Consider the following 21,957-nt stretch of genomic DNA (forward strand, 5'->3'; position numbering starts at 1 on the left):
GTATCTGAAGGAACCATTGCTAATTTAGTTCCCCAACCACAGTGCTATCTTTTCTTGCAGGTTTATTAAATTAAGATGAGTATCACAAACTAAAATTTCTTCCAGACCTGTATGACCTTGGCAAATCACCATTCTCTCTGGATGTATAATCACCCATAACAGAGGGATTGGAACAACTGTTCGACTTACAGAACACAGTGGTTTGGAGGTTGGCATCAGATGATAGATGGTAATGGACTGCAGAAACTGTAATCAAAAAGAGGAGGAATTACTAGATGCTTTGTGAAAGCAAAGCCTTTTAATTACAAATGTGCCTTTTGTCCAAGGAATATATGATGAGGTAAAAATTCAAAGAAAATAGTAACATGACCCAAAAGTATCTTTCCATCATCTTTTTCATTTTAATTCCAATTCAGCTTCCCAGCAACATCTGCTTTAAAAAAATTATTGTAGGGCGCGGCGAGTCTGGGTAGGGGGGTGGGCGCGCCCCGCCGGGCCGGGTCGGGGGAGGTCTCCGCGGGGGACGGGCCCGGGGTCTCCCCGGAGGGGCGGCCGCCACCTTGAAAAGAAAGGTTGGAGAAAAACTAATTTTCCGTCTGCGGAAGAATTTTGGATGTGCTCTTGCAACTTTGACAAAAACAAAGAAAGGAAAAGCGTATAGCAGAAAGTCATCATGGATTTTGAAACTGAACACACTTGGGACAGTTTTCCCATGCAGCATGAGCCAGTGTCTGTTGGCTGCGTCCAGATGAGGGAGGTGTGAGACGGAAATCAGTGCTCCACTTTTCACTGACCCTCCTGCCCCACTTGGAAAGCCAGGAATACCTTTCAATGAGCTCTGGAACTATGAAGTTGTGGAAGCTTTTTTCTTAAATAATGTAACTGAGCAGTATTTAGAAGTTGAACTTTGTCCCAAGAACTGGCTTTATCATTCGAAGTGTCCAGAGAAGAGACGAAATGGAAAGGCAAAGCTTATCTACCTTGGGCTTATTTTCCACCAAATGTGACAAAATTCAACTCATTTGCAATTCATGGATCAAAAGGTAAAAGATGCTATGAAGCCCTTTACCCTGTGCCTCGGCATGAGCTGCAAGAAGGACAAGAACCTGACTTCCATCGTCTAGAATATTTCAAGCCTATACGTTTTAACACACTGCTTGGAGATGAATGGAAGCAACCCAAATCAGACCTATGGCTACTAGAGAAACCTGATGTGCTGGAAAGTAATACATGAGTGTACAAATCATATAAATGGTATAAATTTCTCTGTACCTTTTAAGACAAACAAGTCTAATAGCTCTTTTGGCAACATGAATATATTTCAGCAACAAATATTTTCATACAAGTCAAGGAAGATATACTATCTGGTAAACTATACATGACTGACAAGAAATTGGAACTATTCTAGATTATTTCATCTATAAAGTTGAGGTGGTTCTCATGATTACCTAATCCAGTATCTATTGACAGCCTTTTGTGACCATTGTGCCAAAGGTCTTTCACCCAACTTACTAAGAGAAGATTTTTTTTTTCCAGTCCTGGGCCTTGAATTCAGGGCCTGAGTATTGTCTTTGTACTTTCCTCAAGGCTATTGCTCAACCACTTGAGTCACAGCACCCCTTCTGGCTTTTCTATATATTTGGTACTGAGGAATCGAATCTGGGTCATCATGCATGCTGGGCAAGCACTCTACCACTAGACCAAAGAGAAGATCGTATCTAAACATTTTAAAGCTATGTAATATATATTAATTCTTCTACCCCAAATCTTGATATTAGAATACAGTAACTATTATTTTAGTTGAATGGATATGTATCTGGTAAGATGTTCTGAAGATACACAGTTATTAAACCAGCTACTTTTCCTGTCATGAAATAGATTTTTACTGTTTATAAATAAAGTAGTCTTGAATTCAAAAAAAATTATTGTAATGGTGATGAATCGAGGGGTTAGAGGTACATAAGTGATGTAATGAGCACATTTCTTTTGAACAGTATTACCCCTCCCTCATTCTCTCCCAGATTTTCCCCTCCCCCCAAAGTTGTATAGATCATTTCCAACATAGTGTCTAGAGGGTTTCACTGCTGAAGGATTCACCCTTTATCCCACCATTTCTGTACTTGCCCTTTCCCTCCATAAAGACACAGGGTACAGAAATAAAAAAAAAATCAGTGGCAGAAGGTAGTAAATCAAAGAAAAAAGGGGAAAAAAGAAAACAAAAGTAAAAAAAAAAGTACTGGAAGCTACAATTTACAAAAAAGCTCTTCCTTCCATTTCATGGAGTTCATTTTGATAAACATAATTTTATATGATCATATGCACATAGCTACTGAGCTTCTCCTAAGAATATACTCCTCTGTTATCACAGTTTGAATGTTTAAATTTCTGTCTAATTAATCATGTCAAAGCCATAATTGTTTCCTTTACTATCCATTGGATTTATTGTAGATTTATAGGTGCATTCATATTATCATAAGTAAGAGAAACCATGCAACCTCTGTTTCTTTGAGACTAACTTACTTTGCTTAGTATAATTTTTTTCCATTAGGGCAATGTCATTCTTTCTGAGGGAAGCATAGAATTCTACTGTGTATACGTGCCACATTTTCTTGGTTTACTGAGGTGCATGTGGGTTGATTCCATATCTCAGCTATGGTGAACAGCACTGCAATGTATGCAATGAACATGGTCATGCTGGTAGCTTTAGTATGGTCTAGTTTTTGGTCAATTGGATAGATGCCCAGAAGTGGGATTGCTGGGTCACAGGAAAGCTCTATGTTCAGTCTTTTGAGGAACCTATATTACTTTCTAGAGTGGCTGACTAAATTTACATTCCCACCAACAGTGTAGTAGCTTTTTCTTTTGGCCACATCCCCACCAGCATCTGTTATTGTTAGTTTTCTTGATAATGGCCATTCTAACTGGGGTGAGGTATAATCTCAATGTTGCTTTGAGTTGCATTTCTTTTATGGCCAGAGACATTGACTGTTTCTTCATGTATCTCTTGGCTATTTGCATTTCCTCTTCAGAGAAGTCTCTCTTTAAGTCCTTTTTTTTCCTTCTCTTTAAGTCTTTAGCACACTTAAGGGTACCTAAGACTCTGCTTCTTTGTAGGGAGCTTAGTTTGTTAGCTGTTACCTTTCTGCCTTTGTCTCCAAACTCTAATATCTATTTTTAACAACTTTTTCTTGAAGTTTTGTATGTGTCTATATGTGTGAACATTATTTTGTATATGTATTCTTATTCAGGTCCTGGTGTCTCACACATGCAACCCTAGATATTCAGGAGGCTGAGATTTTAAGATCTGAGGATTATGGTTCAAAGCCAGCCTGGAGCAAAGCGTATGAGGCTCTTTTTGCCACAAAACGATTGTGTCTTTGGCTCAAGGTTTAGAGCTCCATATTTGAGCAAAAAAAGCCAGGAGACAGCAAACATGCCTTGAGGTTAAGCCTATGTACCAGCAAACAGAAGGAAACTCCAGGGTATGTGCAAAAGTATTTCTAAAGGAAGATGATGAAAAACAGAATGGATTATTCATGAAGTATACTCAGTTAAAGTTTGCCGAGTAGTACGAACTTGTTCTAAAACATTGCATCAAAATTTTATCCACATTGAAAATTGTATATTTTGCTTTATAACTTCATTAGCCTTAGCTATCAATCATTTAAAACAGCCTATGTGGAAACTAAAAATATTATTTTGCATGCTATTTAAGTTACCTGAGTTATTTCACACATTACTTGTATTTTATATTACCTGTTGAGAATTAGGAAAGGAGTTTTACCTTTGTTTTCCTTGAGTTTATTTTTTTGTTGATTGGAGCCTTAAAACTGTATGGTAATATCAGCAATATAAGCAATATAATGATCTCTTCCTGCTGGTATCTTATGATACTGGATTCAAATCTGTGCTTAGTCATTTCCTTACTGAAACCCTTGACACAATGAATATCAAGTTTCTCATTTGACCAACAGGTAAAATGCTAAACCCTCTTGTAATGTCACCTCTCTACATGTTAGTTTATGGGTACAGTACACCTTAGTATCACTCCATTTTCTATCGTCTATTTCTCTCAACCCTAACTATCCTGTGAATTTTCCTTGTTTCAATGGATATACACTGAATACTCAGTAAATTTTAATGATGTATGATTAGAAACTTGATACCCATACAGTTTCAAGACTTACATATCCTGGAGGTGGAGTGAGAAAGATCTGTAGATGAGAAACAATACTAAAATTTTCAAGGGTTCATGTATTTGCTTCACAAAAATTCATAAGACATTCCTTGTATAATTTCCACTGCCATAGGATCTAGCAATGAGCAAGATAGGTAGGTTTTGTTCTCACAGATTTCTTTTCCCCATGTAAAAATGCAGTAAGAACAGGTAAATCAGAATGGAAAACAAAGAGCTGCACCTTTAAAATCTGATGAGAAAAGAAGACAGGATTATAACTAGAGCACAACAGGGGAACCAAATTTATGGGTTTCAGAAAAGATGTTTCTTTAAGCTAATTTATAAAGAGTGGGTAGATGTCAGTAATGAAGAAGTTCTGGGATAGGAGCATTATAGGTGGCAGGTAGAGTGAGCAGTCCTCAGGGAAAACCAAAATTCTGGAGATTTGAGGGGATTTGTTACAGAACAGTAGGGTTAGAGTGTGCTTAGTAAAAGGGAGAGGTCCAGGGCATTAAGCAAGTAAAATATTCTGTGGGTGGATCAGGTGGAATGCTGAAGATCATGTAAGAGTATGTTCTTCATTCCGCAAATTCATAGAAATCCCTTTATACAAGGAGCAGTATCTAATAAAGGGAGCTCCTCTTACAGAAGCTCTTTCTGTTCTCAGAACTCCATGTAACACTTCTTTCACATCTTCACTTTACGCTGAAGAAACAATGCCAAGGTACTGTAGTATGACTAAATGGTTTTGGAAATCCTGCCAATACTTTTGGAAATAGATAGGCTCTTTATTAACTACTCTTTAACATATTCAAATTTGTATGTGCCATCGGTTTTATAAATGGACTCTGATGTGTTATCTTGGCAAGAAAGAAAACTTGTGCATTCGTATGATTATCTATAAAGCAGAGGGCAAGTTATTTATTCTCAAAGACATTCTGCATGGTTAAAATCAGTAAATTACAGTGATTGTGTTCTGAAGGTTTAGAGATTCCACCTCCACTATCTTCTTTGTTCTTTCTCTAGGGGCAATTTTTCCTTAGTTACACTAAAGTTCTAAGGGACTTTCATTTGAGGTAAGAACTCCATGATTCCATGACTTGAAAACCAGTAGCCTAAGATAATTCCAGGTCTCCTTCTAGTCCTAAATCTCTGTCATCTTATCTATTATTTTATATAAAGAAAGTAGTGTTTACTTCACAGCTTCTGGTCAAGGCTGGAAATTTGTCAACTTAGTTAGCTGTGTTATTCAGTCCCAAGATTTACTATCTAGGTTTGGGAAAGGGTCCAGTTAAGTTTCCTGGATCATATTCTCTTTTATATAATATATGATAGTCTATGACAGAAGGCTCTGAAGGCAAATAAACATTGTGAGAAGATAAAAAAGCTGCCTGCAGTTGGTATTAACATGCCTTTTCAGTTCCGAGGACACTTGTACAGTAATCACTTTTCAGTATGTTGAACAGAAAATCCCTGCCAAAGGACTGTTAAATTTCATAATTTGTTTTCAAGTCCAGCAACACATCTGGAATCTTCAACTTCGTGGCTTGTTGTTTCAACTCTCGTATTCAACGTCTTTTACTTCCTTTTCTCTATAGAAGATGGGAATGATATAAGTCAACTCTTTGAATCTACATTCTGTTATACATTAGAACTACTAGAGATTTATTATGGAATTAACTGGGAAGGGCATACACTCAGAAGCATTAATCTAAGAGAAAGCCAGAAATATAACCCATTACTGAGGTTTAGATTTTTAAAAAATCAGGTAAGAGCAGGGTCTCTCTCCCTCTCTCTCTCCCTCTCCCTCTCTCTCTTTGATACACAGCAAATATTCTTAAGTACCTACTAGATCTATACTTACAAGTATGTTATTATGGAGCTTGACAGTGACTTTGATAAGTTCTTACACACAAGAATCCTGTCTGGAATGTATTCCAATAATTGAAATATGACTGTTTGGTAAAAGACAACAGCCCAATCTCCTGCCTTCCTAGATGCAGTCCTGAGCATCTGTATGAGTAAGCTGGGATGCTTGATGGCTGGTTTTGAGAACCTACTTGGTTTTGCATTTTCCCACCTATCCTTGAGTACCTCCATTTTCCTCTAACTTTCATTGCTACAATTCAGTTTGTTTCACTTTAAGCAATTTTGCTGTCTTTTATACATAATATCCTTTTCTCTGTTCACTATTCATATCAGGAAACTTCTGCTATCATTTCCCTTTCTCATTCCAGTTGTTGTGTGTCAATTAAAAACTGTAACATTCTCTAAGGGAAGAGCAAACATCAGAAACTCTGAGGTAAAATTAAATAGAAAAATAGAATATTGGCTTCCACCACAGAGGCTATGGAAATTAGTCTTACAATTTCAGCAATTTATTTCCAGCTTCTAAGCATGAACTTTTAGGATTTTAAAAGTAAAGGTAAAGTATATTTGTTTTCTTGTTTTTGAGTTAATGGATCTTTCTCCACATTTTTGTGGGTGTGGTTATCAGGGGAGACTTCAAGAAGGGAGTAGATTTGAACCTTTTTTTTTTAAAGTATGTACATGGACAGAAATTGAGGGTTATGGAAGACAGGTCAGATATTAACTACATAAACTAAGGACTCAGTGTTCTTTTGGTACCACTACTTTTTGTTTTTGCTTCAATTATGGTAAACTGTTCTTTAGTGTAGTTTCTTCTTTCTTGATTTCACTATTTAACACCATGCTTAGCATATTGTGAGTACTCCGTAAATATTGATGAATGAACTGTAAGTTGCAAAATGTGAACTGAGAATTGGATATGGACTAACTTACCCAAAAGAAATAGTTAATAAAGAATGAATGAGATATAATATTGGAGAAATTAGAACAGACCATGGAGATCTTATATGCCTAGGCATTCAATAAACCATGTGGACTTACTGAAAATTTTGAAGTATCTGCATGTTGGTAAATGTGATGCCAGTGTGTGGTAAATATTGGCTGGAAAAAAGAGTAGATAGAATAGTAGAGACCAGTAGTAGAGTTATAAAGTATAATTATATATATATATATATATATCAGAGTGGTCTTAAATCCATGGGTAGAAAAATGTGATCAAATAGGAAAATACCCTAAACAACTGTCTTTTTATCTGTACTGTCACTATTCTTAGGCTTGAATTCTAGTCTGTTTTAATAATCAAATCCTTTTGGATAAATTACCTTCAATTTAAAGGACAGGCCTTATTTCTAAATGCCTATACAATGAGGATTGATGGGAGAGGAAAAAATGACTATAAAGTCTTTTGCCTGGTGTTCACTGAGTGGAAAGCATTGAACATAGGTTAATAACTATTTGATTCTAGGCTGTTACTACCTGTGAAGTCTTCAAATAAGGACTTGATGTGTAAGGTAGGAAGGGATGTAAAAGAATCAGACCCTGCTTCAGTAGATTGGTAAAAAGTGACCTTTCATTCATGTATTAACAAAAGAAGGAGAAGTTTTTGAACAAGTTTTATATATACAAAAAAGTCATAGGTGGGAGAGAGCTATGGCAGAATCTAGGGAATAGTATGCCTTGTGACCTTGTCAATCTTTATCTCCATTTTCTCAGATATCAAATAAAGAGATTGGATTAAATGATCTTTAGATTCCTTCCCAACCAGATATTAAATGATTTTTTTATGATGCTCATTAAATTGCCAGGCTCCATCAAACAGCTCATTATGTAGCCCATTTGAGATCTCTGTATATTTTTCATCCAATTTTCAGCCCAGTTTTCCATTTGGTGTATTTTCATTAGCATTGTAGTTTCCTGAACATCTATTTCTATAGATGTCAAGTGCTCTCTCTCTCTCTCTCTCTCTCTCTCTCTCTCTCTCTCTCTCTCTCTCTCTCTCTCTCCCTTTCTTACTCTCTCACTGTGAATGTTTGTTTATGATATTTTATTGACATCCAAGTCTCAAATATTTTTCTTGTAAAAATACTTGAATAGTTCTTTTCCTTTTTTGACTTCTTTCAGTCTTTGTTATGGAACTTGCCTGTTTAAACTATGTGTTGATAACTCCCACAGCCTCTGAGCTGACTAGACATTGCAAGGTATATTTTACTGTGTGTGCTAGGTGGAGAATGTGGGTACCACCCAAGGAGTCTTCTTGGCAGAGAAAAAAGCGAAAGGGATGACCTGAACTCTGGGTTTTGATGGTGATGTACACTGTATTACTGTGTGATTTTGAACAACATAATTAAATCCTACAAACCTCTCTTTGAATGTGCTATTAATTCCATTTCACAGGAAAATAGTTTTCTCAAGTCTGGTTAAGAAATGAGTCTTCAGTCAAGTGCTGGTGGCTTCTCAGGTGACTGTGATCTGAGGATTGTTGTTCAAAGTCTACTCAGGAAATCCAGGCAGGAAAGTCTATGATAATCTACATTGGAATAAACTACTCAGAAAAAAGCTGAAAGTGGAGCTATGGCTCAAGTTTTATAGCAGCAGCAGCAGCAGCAGCAGCAGCAGCAGCAGCAGCAGCAGCAGCAGCAGCAGCAGAAGAAGAAGAAGAAGAAGAAGAAGAAGAAGAAGAAGAAGAAGAAGAAGAAGAAGAAGAAGAAGAGGAGGAGGAGGAGGAGGAGGAGGAGGAGGAGGAGGAAGAGGAAGAGGAGAAAAAAGAAAGGGGAAAGGGAAGCAGCTGCAGCAGCAGTACTGAGGGTCTAGGGTTCTAGCCTCAGAACCAATAGGGGGAGGGAAGAAAGAAATGAACTTTTAAATACTGTATAAAAGCTTATATTATTTAGAGTTCTTTGAATATTAGGAACAGAGTTGCTAATTTAGGCAAAAAGGAAATTCATTAGGAGACATTAGAGTCTTCAGAAGACAAGGTCTGGATACTGTGAACAGCACACTCACTAAGTAAACAGGGCTGCTCGATCTAAATTACTATGTGTGATCTTGGCTGCAGAGCATCCCTAGGTTAGGTTGAGGATTAGTCAGCCTGACTTTCTCTTTGAGAACTTCTACACAAAATTCAGAATCTTGGAAGAAAGTGACCAAGAACAAACATTCCAAGTTTATGGAAGAATGTCTCTATTTAGATTATAGTGTAAGGCATGATGATATGCCCTCCATCAGGATTTCCAACCTGAAAGAAAAAAACTGATATGGGGGGATAACTGTGAATGGAGACTGGGTGGAAAAACCTCTGTTAGATTTCTCCACAATTGTTTATTTCATAGAGTGGGAGGGCAGGCTACTGAGAGCAGATACAGGTGTCAGTGCAGATGGAGGGAGGTGGCACTCTGGTTAGCTGAGGCCTCTCTCGTATTAGGGGAGGAAAAGATGGGGATATGTGAAGAAGAAAAAGGCAGTGAAGCAAACGGAGGTGTGAGAACCATGACAAACACTGATATCTTTGCTTGTTGGATTTCATGTAAAGTTTCAAGGTAAGCATAGAAATAACTTTTTTTCTTTAGTGACTGTACTAGGTGTGTGTGTGTGTGTGTGTGTGTGTGTGTGTGTGTGTGTGTGTGTGTGTGTGTGTGTTTAATTGGAAATAAGAGCTCCAGGAATTAGTCTGCCTAGGCTATCTTTGAACTACAATCCTCAGAGCTCATTTTCCTGAGTAGCATGAAGCACTGATGCCCAATTTAATGGGTTCATTTTTGAGGCTGTCTAGCTTCCTTTGCAGGCAGAGCCTGAGGGGACTTGGAATGCATACTTGGAATGGCTGTGCCTTTGGCACATGTGGACTGCATACTTCAAGCTACATGCTTTATGAATTGAGGTTTTATTTGTGAATATCATAGGTAGAGAGAAAGCATGTCACATTTTGTTACTAAAATTAGTGTGAGAAAAATCACCGTCTGCTCATGGAAAGCATGAAAAACATTTTCTTTTAAATAGTGCTTTTTAAATTGTCCTAGTCTCTAACAACAGATGGGCAGCTGGGTACACATGGACGATATTACTTTATTGTTTGATTCTATCAATATTATCTCAGCAGGGTTGGCACAATTTACTTTTCAATAGTCAGAATGAGTCTCTGCAGAAAATGTTTACCTGTCAAGATAATTTATTGAAATAGCCCTGAATTGTATTTGATCTGTTTGGTCCCCCAGCAAATGCTAGGCTCAGGTACATCCAGCTTGCTTTTTCCTTCTTTAGTGGATGCTTGGTCTGAATGCTTTAGTTCAGAGAATTCCTGCTCATCTTTGAAGTCTTCCTTGGTTCTGTCATTCACTTGGGTACACATCAATACTTACATGTGTTCCAGAAGTAAATTAATCATTCTTTAGTGAGCTGAGGTGAAGTTAGAGAGAGCATATCCTCTGATTCTTCCTAGAGGGACAAACAAGAGTCTTCCAGGATTGCAAGTTGAAAAGAATTTGTCTTCTCTTGAAAAATTCATGCTTGCTTGAAGCACAGGAAAAACAGTTTCACAGGAGGTGAAGTCAGCACTCCAGCCAGTGTCTTAGACATACATTACCTTGTCATTTGGTCTTAATCTACATGTATACACACACACGTATATTTGTTCAAGGCAAATTTAATTATGAAGCAGCATTTCATGGTCAGAGCTGAAATAGTGAAATCTACATATATATTGATATTTTATACAGACATAATTATCCCCAGGATATACCATTTTCATTATTTCAATCTACTGAATTGGCCTTACAAAATTCTTTGAAAAGATAATTGTAATTGCAAAGTTAAACAAGTGCTTGACAACTTGCAACATGCGCCCAAGCTTTTTTTTTTTTTTTTTGCTTTTAAGTTATTTTTTAGTTCTGCTCTTAAATTTTTCCTGGTCCAAACTCAGAATGCAAAGTTCCTGCTTACATCCTGCCGGGACCACAGGTGTGAGCCACTGTGGCAGAATTAACAAAAATTCAGGCTCAGCTGGGCACAATGGCTCATGCCTGTAATCCTAGCCACTCAGGATGCTGTAATTTGACTATCAAGGTTCAAAGCCAGCCCTGACACAAAAGAACCCCAGACTCTTATCTCCATTTAACCTCTAGAAAACCAGGAAGTGGGCCTTGGCTCAAGGTTAGGGTGGTAGCCTTGAGCTGAAGAGCTCAGGGACAATGCACAGGTTCAGAGTTCAAGCCCTATGGCCAACAAAAAAGACACAAACAACAATAACAAAAATTTGGGATTGATTTAGCTCTTGCTCTAGTGATGTTTATATGTAATCAATTGCTTTTCAATAGTCTTTGGTGGGCAGTTATAGGCTTAATTGATTTTAGAGATAGATTCTATCCTATTCTGACATGCCAAACTATTCACTCAAATACTTTTTTTAGAATATTTAAAGAGCCTAGAAAATTAGAAGAAAAACCAAAAATGTACATCCCACCCACTATTATTGTAATTAATAGAAGGGTTACATTATATTTGCCAGATAAAAGGTACATTAATTCACATACATTGATACACTTTCTCATGTCTTGGTCCCCATTTCCCTCCCCCCACCCCCACCTCTCATCTTGTTTTCCCCTTTCCCTATCCAATTTCAAATAACCAAATAAAAATATATCTAATATATCAGATAACAAAGTAACATACTGTAACAATATGAGATAATCAAGGGATAGCAAAAGAGATGAGAGATAACATAGTACATTAAGGACAACAATCATTCATTACATGGCTTTTGTTTCTATATCCTAGAGGTCCTTTCATTTAGCATCATATTATATGACCTTATGTATCTAGGTTTTGCTCTATTGCAAATCTCTGCTAGGAGAGACCAAGGTTTCTACTGATTATGACAAATGAGGGAAAGCATTGAACCTATGTTCCTTTGAGTCTGGCTTACTTCACTTAATATGATTACTTCACTTAATATGATTTTTTTCTAAGTCTTTCCATTTCCTAACAAATGGAGCAATGTCATTCTTTCTGACAGCAGCATAGAATTCCATTGTGTACAAATACCACATCTTCTTGATCCACTCATCAACTGAGAGACATCTGGGTTTGTTCCATATCTTTGCTATGGTAAATAGTGCTGCAATGAACATTGTTGTGCTGGGGAATTTAGTATGTCCTTGTTTCTGGATGGTTGGGTAAATGCCAAGTAGTGGAATTGCTGGGTCATAGAGGAGCTCTATGTTTAGTCTTTTGAGGCACTGCCATACTGCTTTCCATAGTGGTTGAATGAGTTTGCACTCCCACCAACAGTGTAGTAGTGATCCCTCCTGGCCACATCCCCTCCAGCATCTGTTGCTATTAGTTTTCCTGATCCTGGCAATTCTAACTGGAGTGAGGTGGAATCTTAGACTTGTTTTGATTTGCATTTCTTTTGTGACCAGAGATGTTGAGCATTTCTTCATGTGTCTATAGGCCATTTTTGTTTCTTCTTCAGAGAAGACTCTCTTTAAGTCTTTGGCCCATCTTTTAATGGGATGGTTGTTTCTTTGGAGATTAGTTTTGGAGTGATTCAATTTTTTGAGCTGTTGATATATTTTAGATATGAGGTCTTTGTCCGTTGCATGGTTGGTGAAGATCTTCTCCCACTCTGTAGGCTTCCTAATTAATTTACTAGCTATGTCCTTTGCCATACAAAAGCTCTGCAGTTTAATGCAGTCCCACTTATCCAGCCTTTCTCTTATTTACTGTGATTCTTGGTCCTTATTAAGAAAGTTTCGACCTGTGCCAAGGAGGCCTAGTGTATCTCCTATTCTTTCTTGTAAAGTTTTCAGTGTGTCAGCTTTTACCTCCAGGTCTTTGATCCATTTGGAGTTAATTCTTGTGCAGGGTGACAAAGAAGGATCCAACTTTAGTTTTCTGCAGGTGCTTAATCAGTTCTGCCACTTGTTGAATAGCTGTCTTTCTTCCATTCTATTTTTTTGGCTCCCTTGTCAAAGATTAGGTGGCCATAGGTCTGTGGTTTAATATCTGGGTCTTCAGTTCTATTCCATTGGTCTTCAGGCCTGTTCTTGTGCCAGTACCAAGCTGCTTTGATAATTATGGCTCTGTAATAGAGTCTAAAGTTTGGTATTGAAATTCCTCCTGTGCTGTTCTTTCTGCTAAGAAGTGTTTTTGCTATATGGGGTCTTTTATGAATCCATATGAAATTTTGGATTGCCTCTTCTATTTCTTTAAAGAATGACATTGGGTTATTGATGGATATTGCGTTGAATTTGTAGATAGCCCATGACAAGATTGTCATTTTCACGATATTGATTCTTCCAATCCAGGAGCATGGGAGGTTTTTCCATTTCCTCAGTTCTGCTTTAATTTCCTTTTTCAGAATTTTAAAGTTTTCATCAAAAAGATCCTTTACATTCTTAGTTAAGATAATTTCTAGGTACTTTATTTTCTTTGAGGCTATTGCAAAAGGAGTTGCTTTCCTGATTGTTGCCTTATTCCTCTCACTGTTGGCGTAGAGGAAGGCAGTTGATTTTTGAGGGTTAATTTTATACCCTGCTACACTTCCAAAGTTTTGAATCAGCTCAAGGAGCTTGGGAGTACAGTCTATAGGATTCTTTAAATACAGGATCATGTCATCTGCAAAGAGGGAAAGTTTTACTTCCTCTTTCCCTATTTGGATCCCCTTTATGCTTGCTTCTTGCCTTATTGCACTGGCTAGGAATTCTAACATTATGTTAATTTTTTAATTATATAGAATAATTGTTTTCAAAACTTATCTTTACCAATTTTATTTCCTTAAATATCAGTGAAGTTTCCAGTTATTCATAGATTTTTTTGTATTTCTTTTACTATAAATGCCTCAGAATATTTTAACTTCTTGATTTATAAGTATTTCCTATACATTAATCATATTGGTGCAGATGTTCAACTGCAAATTTGCCTTTTTTTACAACTGGTTATTTTGGAATGAGAGTCTTACTTTTTGCTTGGGTTAATGCCTATACCATGGTCTATTTCAGGCTTCCTGTCATAGATGGGACAAGAGGTATTTGCCATTATGCCAAATTTCTTCTGTTGAGATGGAATCCCATAAACTTCTATCTTCTTGATTTCAGCCTACTCAGTAGGTAGCATTATAAGCTTGAGCCACCATGCTCAGCTTCATATTGAGTTTTTTTCATATATTTTTATTGTAATGAATAGAAGGATTAATTAATGCACCAGATAGAAGGTGCATTACTTCACATACATTGATACCCTTTCTCATGTCTTGGTCCCTATTTCCCTCCCCCCCATCCCCACCCCTCATCTGTTTTCCCCCCTTCCCTATCCAATTTCAAATAACCAAATACTCATAAATCCAATATATCAGATAACAAAGTGAAATACTGTAACAAAAATTGTTTTGTTTTTTTGTTTTTGTTTTTTGGCTGTTCCTGGGCGTGGGCTCAGGGCCTGAGCACCATCCTTAGTTTTCTCAAGGCTAGAGCTCTGCCACTTGAGCCACAGCACCACTTCCAGCTTTTTTCTATATATGTGGCATCAAGGAATAGAATCCGGATCTTTGGCCATGCTAGGCAAGCACTTTACCACTAGTCCAAACTCCCTTCCCCCATATTGAGTTTTAATATAATATTGTTTGCAAATATTTTCTGGTTGTGGTGATGACAAAATTTTTAAGGATAACCATAATGCTATATTCCTAGGCTATAAATGAATACTTATTCAGAAGTAGAAAGTCTCAAAAAACAGGCTTTTGGTATATTTTCAATTTTGTGTGTCTGAATGATGAATATGGATTAGTTTTGAATATGTCTCTGAATGCCCTTAGTCTGGTGAGAAGATGACGGTCTTGTCATATGTTTGCATAGGAAGAAATCTATTATTGTTCTTTTATAAACTATAATAAAAATCCTAATGTGAAAAAACAATGAAAGTATTAAGATAATGTAAAGTAAAAAAACCAAAAAACCCTTAACAAACCCTTAATATTAGTTAGAAGTCAGCAGTCCAGGACAACTGATAGCATTTCTGAACATTTCCTTATGGGTTTGTATGTTATTTTTTCTTTATTTTGACAAAGTTTTGTTCATTAACACACACTTTTTTGCTTTAGTTTTTTCCTCTTAATTGTCTATCAGAGAATCAGCTTCTTTGTGACTGTATTTGCTAATGCTTAAAATTATTGCTAAATGTGAGTTTCAGAAATGGAATAAATGATCTAACATACATGGAATTTTCATGTTTCTAACCTCCAGAATGGCTTTGCTAATTTAAAATTTTGTCTTGTACTCCAATTTACACTCTCATTTACACTTTCTAATGCGCTCAAAGGGAAGGCATACCCCATTGGACAGCATAATTGGCTTTCATCAACACTGAATATATTATTTTTATTAAATTTATTAAGTTAATTATCAGAAAGTTAAGCCTGCTTTCCATACTGTGCTTTTTATTTATTTTTCTTTTTTTGTGTTGGTGGTCCTAGGACCTGAAATCAGTTTGTCTGGGAAGAATCTCTGAGTTGTTTTCCTCAAGGTTTTCACCCATCACTTGAGCCACAGATCCACTTCTGGATTTTTGGTGGCTAATTGGAGATAAGAGTCTTATGGCCTTTATAGTATGATGCTAAATGAAAGGACCTCTAGGATATAGAAACAAAAGCCATATAATGAATGATAGTACATTAAGGACAACAATGTTATCTCTCATCTCTTTTGCTGTCCCTTGGTTATCTCATATTTTTACAGTATCTCACTTTGTTATCTGATATATTGGATATATTTGTATTTGGTTATTTGAAATTGGATAGGGAAGGGGGGAAAACAAGATGAAGGGTGGGAGTGTGGGGGAGGGAAATGGGGACCAAGACATGAGAAAGGGTATCAATGTATATGAATTAATGCACCTTCTATCAGGCGAATATAATGTAACCCTTCTATTAATTACAATAAAAGAAAAAAAAGAGTCTTATGGCCTTTCCTCCCTAAGATGGCTTAGGACAATTCTTAGCCTCCTGAGCAGCTAGGATTATAGGAATGACTCACTGATGCCTAGTTTTATTTATGTATTTCTTTAATTTATTAGCACTAATATTTTTATGCATTTTTGATCAGTGGTATTTAATTTTTGATTGTTGATCTATTTGTATATTTTTTCTATTTATTCATTGGCTTACTTTATTTCATTTTTAATTTGAATTCTTGTATTTTTAAATTTTCAATGTATTTTCCAATTTATTCATCATTTAACATGTTAAATCCATTATATATATATTAGTTTTATGCTTATAAAGTTTTTCATTGTATGTATTTTCTGATAGTTATTTTCATATATATTTTGTTTTTTTGTGGGTCATGGGGCTTGAACTTGGCCTGGGTGCTATCACTGAGCTCTTCAGCTCAAGACTACCACCCTACCCTTGAGACAAGCCCCACTTCCCATTTTCTAGAGGTTAATTGGAGATAAGAGTCTTGGGTCCTTTGGTTCCCGGGCTGGCTTTGAACCTTATTCTCATATATCAGCCTCCTGAGTAGTTAGTATTATAGGCATAAGCAACCATGCCCGGCTCAAATTTTGTGTTTAACCCCTTTCTTTTTTTAAAACTAAATTTGGCCTGTGTCGTGAGATAGAAGTTAATTTGATGTTTGTTTGTTTGTTTTTGTGGTGTTTGAACTCAGGGCCTGAATACTATTATTATTATTATTTTTAAGTCTAGGATTCTGCCACATAAGCTACAGCTCTACTTCTTTGATATGTTTTTTTTTTCTCCGCTGAACATTTTTCTCTTGGCTGTGAAATAAAAATTGCGGATTGACGTTCTTTGCAATGAATAGGCTCTTGTTTACCTTCGATTCCATTTGTCTCCCCTAGTTTCTCCTAAATTATTATGCTCGATTTATTTTTTATACCTTATGTTGATTTCTCCTTCAAGGTCGTAACACTTGTTTCATAAAGCTTTGGACGCTCTGTCTGACTGTCTGTCCCTCTCCCTCTCCCTCTTCCTCTTCTCCCTTTCCTCCATTTTCCTCTTTCCACTGCTTCTCCCCCTCCCTCTCCGTCTTACTTCTCCCTCTCTCTTTCCCTCTCCCACTCGCTTTCTCTCTCTCCCTCTCCCACTTCCACTCTCTCTCTCTCTCCCTTTCCCTCTCCTTCTCTCTTCCCCTCTCCTAGTCTTGAGGCTTGGACACTGTCCCTGAGCTCTAGTTTGCTCTAGTTCATGTACAATTACATTTCTATCTTTTTCTGAGTACTTCATTGGAGATGAGAGCCTCACAGGCTTTTCTGTCTGGGATTGGCTTCTAACTGTGATTCTCAGATCTTAGCCTCCTGAGAAGCTAGCATCACATGCATGAACCAGTATTGAGCCACTGTTCCCTGGTTCTTTTCCCTAGGGTTTTCTAGCCATTCTGTCTTGAAGACTGCTTCTCTGTGAATGCTTGACCTCACAGTCCCATCCTCTCAGGATTTAGCAATATGCAAGGTCAATTGTCCATTTATTTGTACATTTGATTATTGTCTCCAACATCAAAGTCTAGGGGCTCTGCAAAATGTTGCCCTAGTATGCCTGCCTCCCTGCTATTTCTCCAACTTCAGGAGTTGGCCTAAAACATCGGACAGATTCAGCTCATATGTTCCTGGAGCAAATGAATGTGCAGGTTGATCTGTAAAATAATGATAGCACAATATCACTAACCTTTACTAAGTGCATATTCTGTAATAGTATTGTTAGGAAGTATTGTTGTAAGCATTAATAACCATTTCACCAAATAAGAATAAATACTACTTCATGAGAGTGACTTCTTTGCTGAGTATGTGGTTTATGCTTGGAATCCAAGCTACATAGGAGGCTGAGATGTAAGGATTTACATCTAATTATTTAAAGCCATCCAGGGCAGGAAGATTGTGAGACTAATCTTCAATTAACTAAAAAAATAATAAGCCACAATTAGAGCTCTTGCTTAAGTAGGAGAGCACCAGCCATGAGCAAATAAAGCTCAAAGACATAACCTAAGGTCACAAATTCAAGCCTGGACTGACACCCAAAAGAAAACAACAACAAAAAGTCGTCCTTCTGATCTTTTTCTCTGTGCTGTGTATTTTGTTAAAAGGGATATTTTTCTGTTATCTTAAATGGGCCAGTCCAAATTTTTCTCTTAATATTATAAGCCAATCTTCTTAATTTTTGAAATGTGAAGCCATTGCCAGATGGAGAACACCATGCTGCAACACGACCTTTGAGTTCGAGAGGGTATGTGACAGGTCTGGAGTATTCATAACGAAGCTCTGAGTTCTGAAATGTGCTGACTGGAAGTGAAGATCAGTCCACTTTTGGGTTTGGCTGAGAGTACTTGCCGACCCAGACAAAGCAATGTTAACACTTATGATTGTCCATTCATTTGAGGGACAGAGAAGACAATGACTAGGTCCGATGAGAGTTTGGATGGCTTAAAGTTGCCTCTACACTAAGCCCTTTGCCTCAGACCTCTGAAAATACAGCCTGTGCAGAATCAAGGTGACTTCCAGCCTTTCTAATACTCTGATAGCTTTGCTTGCTGGTAAATATTTTCTAGATTGTGCTGTCATACTGACATTTGATGGTTTCTTAATAATTTTCCATTTCTTTAGCATTTTAAATTCATAAACTATAGCAATTTTGTTGGTCCATGGCAGGCCTATCTGTGATGTTGAGTAATTGCTTGGCACACAGAAAAGATTGCCTTCTATATTTAAACATGTTTATCAATCATGCCTTCCAGACACCATCTGCCCAACAAGTGGAGGTCCAGAGAAGAATGACTTTGGTAGGAAACCTGTCCTAGGAGTATAGTTCAGATCCTGTCTGGCTCTAATGAGTCTTCAAGGTGGATGAGGAAAGGAGAAAGGGAGACATGTGTTCAGCTAAAACTTTCATATGCTTGTTAACTGAACAAGACAGAGGCCAGCCTGCTCTGAATTCTGCTGGCAGGCTGCAGAATGTACCATTTCCCCTGCTAATAAATTCTGCTCTAGAGAAGCAAGCTTTATAGAAGCAGCAAGAAATACTGGGGAAAAAAATAAATGTTAACCCTCAGGTTAACTTAAAAATATTCTTTTGCTTATGCTCCTAAAAATGAAAAGTTGGAAACAAATATAACAAAAGAAAAGGAAAGAAGAACATGGAGTCTACTGACTTTAGGAATTAAGAGCAGGTTTTTTAGTTGTGGCCCATACTTAGCTTGCAATTCTTTGTCACTTTCTAGTCCATATGTACTACATGGGATATTAGCTTTGAAAGCTTTGGTAGTAGGTCCATATAGACCCTCACAAGAGAATAGAAGTTAATATTTTACTTCTCTACAATACTTTACATATTCATTTTTGCAGATATTCTCATTTCTATTTATTTTCTGAGACTCAGAGGAAGTTTGGGAAACTTTCCCAAGGAAACCTTGTAAGAACTTAATTCCACTTATATCTGAAGTATTGGTTTTTATTTTCTCCTCTCTTCTGCTTACCCAAAACCTCCTGAGGTTAATGTTTCCTTTTTCCATAGAATTTACTGCTTTGCAAGCACCCTATCACTAGGCCACTCTCCCCAGTGAGGTAACTTTTTCAACTGGGACTCTAATTCAAGAAGTTTATCTTCTGGTAACAATTTTTTGTTTTTTTTTGCCAGTGCTGAGCCTTGAACTCAGGGCCTGGGCACTGTCCCTGAGCCTCTCTGTACTCAAGGCTAGCTCTCTACCACTGGAACTACAGCACCACTTCCTGCTTTTTCAGTGTATGTGATACTGAGGAATCAAACCCACGGGTTCATGCTAGGCAAGCACTCTATCACTAGGCCGCACTCCCTGACCAAAATCGTATCCACTAACACAAAAGTGAAGCTACATTAATGACAATCAGGAAGTAGGAAGGCTATAAAAACATAAATCAATTTTCTTCTGTGCAGCAGACTTTTATATATTCCATCTTGTATACCAAACGTGTGTTGAGTACATAGTATGTGTGAAAGTTAAGACATGAAAGTAACAGTGAACAAAACAAACACAGTTATATTCATAAAGACTGAAAAAATCTTTACCTCATATTAGGAACAACTAACACAAGAAAAATAGCAGAATAGGGTGGTAATTATAAAGAACAGTTTGGAATAAAACCAGTATATTATTTCAGAAGAGAAACTGAAGCAGTGTGAATGTATTGGTCTGTTAAGGATTTTCATTTAGCTCTTTGAATAAGAGAGAAGTTAAATGTATTATTAAGCTTGTACTGTAAATCTTTTATCATTTGTTTTTATTAGTTTGTCCAACTCAGCTCTTGTGTAAAATGTAGGTCATTCTCATTCAATAAAGAGAATATAGCCATTCATAATAAAACCACTTATGATTTATAAATCTCTGAATGAAACTTTTGTTCTTGTGTTTTGTTTTGTTTTTTCTGTAGTTTTTGGAATCAAGTTCTTCCCATGAAGCCTGAGTGAGCCTCAGACCTACTGTGTGGCTCACTGATCCCCCTAGCTCTAGATATTCAGTGATGGGTATACAGGTGTATTCCACAAAACCTGCTTTAAGGAGCTATTGATGATGCTCAGAAATTTCTAGCTCTTCAGCCACTTAGGTTTCAGAGACTCTTACACTATCACAGAAATGGGAGTCAATGGAGTTTAGAAATCTTCTCTACATTGTCTTTATTTGTTTCCCTTTAAAAAGTCATGTAGTGAGCAGTTCGATTCTGGACTGCAGGATGTAAGATAAATGTCACTGTCCTTAATTTTGACTCAAGAGAAACCTGAGGGTTATAGGTCATCAGCAAGTAGCTTAAGTAGATATGACTAGTAAGCATAAATTGTAAAGTGTAAGGGTGGAGCTGTCCTGATTTGATAGTTCAATTAACCAAACACCACATAGGCATTCCATTAAGTCAGTATTTCAATCAAGGGTTTCAGGTGATACATACAATCATTATTATCATTATTTTATGATTTGTTTGACATGTGTGGTTTTTAAATTCTTTGGCTTTAGGGAGAAATAAGTATTGAAATAAATATGACTCTTGTGTGTTTAAGACAGACATGAGAATGATGGGAGGAAAAGGAAAAGTGAATGGAAGAACGAGATGAGGAAATGGATTTCATATCTCACTTTTCTTTTTGGAAATATTTACTGAAAAGGAGCCTAAAAAACAACTCTTAGCTTGTTCTTTCTGCTGCATTTCTAGAATAATCAATTATGGTTGTCAGTAAATGAGTTGGTGGCAGAGATCCTATAAATGCTAGACTAGGGCTAGGAAAAATCTCCTGGCCCCTAAGAGGAGTCTGCCCAGATAGTGGAACTTTGGTCTCTATTTTCTCTCAACATGAATTTTCTTGTCCTTGACATTTTCCTTCTTTTTGAGAAGTTATAGGGTCAGATATATAAAGACCCTCTGTTCTACACAAAGCTTCTATATTTCCCTCTACTGCTAGATTCCTTTGTGGAGAGGAACATTTTCTCTTCTACTTTTAATGGAAATTCTACAGGGAAATACAAGAGAATATATTTAGTTTGCCCTTGGTTGGTACCCACTATATCATTTTATAAAGGTGGTGAAGTCAACCTGATTCTTCTTTTTCCCCTAAAGCTACCTGATGAATATCATGTATATAGTGTTTACCTTAGAGGACTCACTTGACAAAGAAACAGAATAATGAAGTGTCACTTTTGTGAATGTTCGCCCTCTATTTTTATGTTCAGTTCTTTGCAAACAGCTTTTGCTTAGGTATGAATCTCCAAATACAATTTAGACCGGGTCTTTTCATACTAGTTGCTTAGATTTCCTTTTCAGTGATTTGTACTGAGAATTTATTTAAAAATTTAAATAATGTGGCAATTGTAACATACACACACACACACACACACACACACACACACACATATATGCTGGCTGATTGTGAAAGGGACAGTTTCATTCTA

The 21,957-nt window shown here is 36.9% G+C and overlaps 1 pseudogene; it reads left to right on the forward strand.

Annotated features, from left to right (window-relative positions):
• Positions 1–673: 673 nt before the first annotated feature.
• On the forward strand, positions 674–1,304 carry LOC150053032 (UPF0462 protein C4orf33 pseudogene; annotated as a pseudogene).
• The last annotated feature ends 20,653 nt before the right edge of the window (positions 1,305–21,957 follow it).

This window comes from Megascapheus bottae, chromosome 16, assembly GCF_031878675.1.
Source record: "Megascapheus bottae isolate mThoBot1 chromosome 16, mThoBot2.hap1, whole genome shotgun sequence".
NCBI lineage: Eukaryota > Metazoa > Chordata > Mammalia > Rodentia > Geomyidae > Megascapheus > Megascapheus bottae.